The sequence below is a fragment of the Papaver somniferum genome, unplaced genomic scaffold (assembly GCF_003573695.1).
Source record: "Papaver somniferum cultivar HN1 unplaced genomic scaffold, ASM357369v1 unplaced-scaffold_18, whole genome shotgun sequence".
Lineage (NCBI taxonomy): Eukaryota > Viridiplantae > Streptophyta > Magnoliopsida > Ranunculales > Papaveraceae > Papaver > Papaver somniferum.
In genome coordinates this window covers 3,432,112-3,436,896 of record NW_020627707.1, presented here as the reverse complement: position 1 = coordinate 3,436,896, position 4,785 = coordinate 3,432,112, and positions in this window count along the sequence as shown.

The following is a 4,785-nucleotide window of genomic DNA, read 5'->3' as shown; positions in this document are numbered from 1 at the left end:
AACCCGAATATATGTGTATCTTCGTGAACGTCTTGAGACCTGTCACCCCGCTGGCTAATCCTGGGCCAGAGGATTCCCAGACGGTGGGGGTCGGGGAAGCGTTCCAGGATATGAGTTGTTTGGAATGTACGTTCATTCCGTCAACCCGCTGCCATAAGATTGGTTGGGTATCTCTTTCTGCTGGATACCTTCCCCATGGTCCTACACTTATAGACGCTGATAGGGGAGTCCCGAGAGATTGTAGGTGAATACCTTCCCCAAGTAAAATAGAACAACAATTAACACCAGTGTTTACGTGGTTCGACAGCAGAGTATCTACGTACACGGGTGAAAGAGGGTTAAAGTGTATATTCAGTTTGTTGAGTTACATTTAAAATAATTCCATTGATGGAACCTCTGAGGTAGCAAATAGTAAAAAACAGGAGGATGAAGTATTGACGCGGAGGCTGTATTTACAGGTGTAGGTTTCTCGTGAGGTGTTATATTTACACGCAGTCGTCTTGTTACTATGTTGATCCATGTATTGACTATTTTTTGCCAAAAATTTGCTTGATTGATAGGTTGAGGTTTGTTATTCCTCTCTCAAAGATAGAAACATGTCGATCGCAAGCGTCGTTTTCTTCTTCTGGCGCTCTTCACGTAGATGCAGGTCTGCGTTGCTCTCTACGGGTAGTATGGCTTGAGATATTTTGCATTCCATGGGTGTTTGAGGATCTCCCCTTTTAGGTTGCGCAGATAATAAGACCCATTTCCTGCAACATCATGTATGACGAAGGGTCCCCCCCATGTTGGTGATAATTTGCCCCACTTCTTTTCTCGTTGGTATTGGGGAATGGTCCTCAACACATACTGCCCTTCTACGAAATTTCTAAGCTTAACCCTCTTATTATACTCCCTTGCTAGTTTCCTTTGATAGTTTTCCATTTTTTGTAGTGCTGCCTCCCTCCTCTCTTCTAGATCATCCAACCTTTCCAACATCATGTCCGCTGTGAGGTTCTTTTCCCATGCTTCAGTTTTCGTAGTTGGCATGATTATTTCTGTTGGGATAATAGCTTCGGCTCCATAGGTGAGTAAGAATGGGGATTCTCCCGTGGCTGATCTTCGAGTTGTCCTATAAGCCCACAAAACGTTGTGTAGTTGCTCACACCAACGCTTCTTGTATTCGTCCAACTGCTTTTTGAGGATGAGTGCGAGGGTTTTGTTTGTGGCTTCTGCCTGACCATTGCTTTGAGGGTAAATTGGTGTTGACTTGTTCTTTCGAATTTTGAAAGTATCGAAGAGTAAGTCGATGTTTTTTCCCTGGAATTGCTTGCCATTGTCAGATACAATCTCAGCTGGTATGCCAAACCTGCAAATGATGTTTTGAAAAATGAATGTGAAGACATCTGCGTCTCGAATCCTTGCCAGGGCTTTAGCCTCTACCCATTTGCTGAAATAGTCCGTGGCCACTATCAAGAATCTTCTCTTCCCCTGATCCTTCGATTAGGGGACCCACGATGTCTATGCCCCATTTTGAGAATGGCCAAGGGCTGTCTACTGGGTTTAACATTGTTGCTGGTGCGTGGATTTTTTTGGCGAAACGCTGGCATTCTTCGCATCTTCGTGACATTCTTGCAGCGTCTCGTATCATTGTTGGCCAGTAATATCCTTGAGTTTTCGCCTTATCTGCTAGGGATCTCATTCCGCTGTGATTGCCTGCGTCGCCGCGGTGTATGTCTTTCAAAATCAAATGTCCTTCGGATCTGGATAGGCAACGTAATAATGGTCCGAGAAAAGATTTTTTGTACAAAATTTCTTTTCTCAGATCATATCTTCCTGCCTTTGACTGTATTTTTCTGGCTTGCTTTAGATCTGAGGGTAGAATTCTTTCTTTTAGGAAAAGATGAATCTCAGATCTCCAATCTTCTTCTTTGCTGAAGTCTTCATCTTGATCTGCCTTAGCCATGATGTCGTCTTCTTGGAAATCATCCGCGATGAATTCTCCCACGTCATCATCTGCAATATCTTCTTCTGCGTGGTTCCTCTGTGTGCAGCGCAGAGTTCTTGAATATCAATTGAAGGCTCGTAAATCCTGGTTACTTTGATTGCTTTGACGTCCTCGTTTCTGAGCATCGATGATATGTAGGCCAGGGCATCCGCGTGCCTGAGTTCCTTCCTTGCCAGGTGTCGGAATTTGATGTTTGGGATTTGTGATGCCAGTGTTTGCACCAATTCCATGTATGCTGACAATGTTCTGTCATAAACATTATATTGCAACCCTATTTGTCGGATGACTAGCTGTGAATCGCTTGTCAGACGCACGTCAGTTATGCCCATTTCTATTATCAACTGAAGGGCATGCACCACTGCTTCATATTCAACTATGTTGTTGGTATGCCCCTTGAATTCTAACCTGAAAGCATGTATGATCCTGTCTCCTGTTGGGGTGGTGATTACGATGCCTATCCCCGCCCCTTCTTTATTTTTCGACCCATCTACGAAGACTTCCCATTGCCTAGGATTTTTTGGTTCCAAGATGTCTATAGGGTCTTTACCTTCGTCCATTCTGGTAGTCCTGCTGCCTTTCGTCCTTCGATGATGACTTCTTCGCAGTTATCCAATGGTAAGTCTGCTAGGAAATCTGCTAATACTTGTGACTTCTGAGAGTGTTGTAGTTCATGGATGATATTGAATTGATCTAGGTGAGTATTCCATTTTGCAATTCTGCCTACTTTTCCTGCGTTTTTAAGGACTGCTTCTAGCGGAGCTTTGCATGGGACGCGGACGTAGTGAGTCAAAAAGTAAGTTCTGAGTTTCAGGGTTGCCCATACTAACGCCAAGATGAGCTGCTCGATCTTCGTGTAGTTTCTTTCTGCTTCGTTCAGAGTCTTGCTGATGTAATAGATGGGCTGCTCTATCTTCGTGTTGGTTTTAACCAATACTGCGCTGACTGCATCTTCTGTTGCTGCTATGTATAGTGCCAACACTTCATCAGGGTCTGGTTTTTGTAATATAGGGATCTCAGCCAGGTATTCTTTGATATTTCGAAAAGCTTCCTCGCACTCTGCCGTCCATTCGAATTTGCTTCCTTTTTTGAGAATGTTAAAAAAGTGCTTACATCTGTCCGAGGACCTGGATATGAACCTCCCCAGCGCAGCCAGCGAACCATTGAGTTTCTGAACCTCTTTTAAATCTTTGGGGATGGCATTCTTACGATGGCTTCAATTTTAGCGGGATCGACTTCAATGCCCCTCTTCGTCACCAAATATCCGAGGAACTTTCCGGAAGTGACACCAAAAGTGCACTTCTCTGGGTTTACCTTCATGTTGTGCACTCTCATTGCTTGGAAAATATCTTTTAGGTCTTGGTGATGATCTTTGCGCAGCTTGCTTTTAACGAGCATATCATCCACATATACTTCCAGCGTACTTCCAATCCATGGTTTGAAAATTGCATCCACCATTCTTTGGTAGGTTGCCCCTGCGTTTCGCAATCCAAAGGGCATTCTTACGTAGCAATAGAGGCGTGTGGTGTATAGAATGTTGTATGTTGTTGATCTTCTTCTGCTAGGAATAATTGATTGTATCCAGAGTATCCATCCATGAATGACATTTCTTCGTATCCTTCAACTGCCTCAACAAGTTGGTCAATGCTTGGCAGTGGATAGCTATCTTTAGGGCAAGCCTTATTGAGGTTGGTGAAGTCGATGCATATCCTTACTCCGCCATTTTTTTCGGTACGATGACCATGTTAGAGATCCATGTTGGGTACTTAACTTCTTTGATGAATCCTGCGTCCAGTAGTTTGCGGAGTTCCACTTCAACTGCTCGATGGTATTCTGGAGCTACTTTGCGCACCTTCTGCCTAAAAGGGGGGGTACCTGGTTTTATTCGAAGTTCGTGATGAACTAACTTTGGGTCAATTCCCGGCATGTCCCCTAATTTCCAAGCAAAATGTCCGCGTATTCCTTTAGAAGTTTGATTAGCGCGGCTTCTCTTTCTTCATCCATCAAGGTGCCTATTCTGATAATCTTCGGATTTCCCTCAGTACCTATGTTGATTCTTTAGCTGCTTCGACAGGCGTAAACGTGGGTTTTGGTTCCCCCAAGAGAGGAACATTCTTTGATTGCTATTTGGTGGCTCTCCGTCTTCTTTTGTCGCGGAGGTGCTGGCTTCTGCGCTGCCAGTGGTGCACGTTCAGAAGGTTTTTCCGGAGATTTCTTCCAGATATGTATCTATGGTTATTTCCTTATTTTTGGCTCTTCGGGACTGGTGGTTTTCTTCCCGCTCGTTATTGATCTGATTCTGTAAGGTCTGACATTCCCGCGTTACTTGGTCTCCTTTAATTTCCATGACTCCCTGGGGTGTTGGGAATCTGAGATATTGATGGTAGTTGCCGCTACTCCTTTGAGCTTGTGAACCCATCTTCTTCCGATGATGGCGTTGTAAGGTGAAGGTGCATCTACGACGCTGAATCGAGTGTCCACTTTCATGGGCCCTGCGTCTACTTGTAAGACAATGTCCCCTAGGGGCTTTGTAGCTGCGCCGTTGAATCCGTAGATGGTGTAGTAAGATGACAGCAGTTGCTCGTCGTTGAGTTCCATACGTTTGAACGTGTCATAGAACAGGACGTTGACTGAGCTTCCTCCATCGATGAGAATTTTCTTGACATTGCACCCTGCTATTGGGAGTGTGAGGACTAGAGGATCATTATGGTCTTCCATGTCTTCTTCCACATCGTCCGCGAAGTCATGGGCGCGTCCATCCATTGTTCGTGCTCGTTTACCTCTTTCCCATCGATCTTATA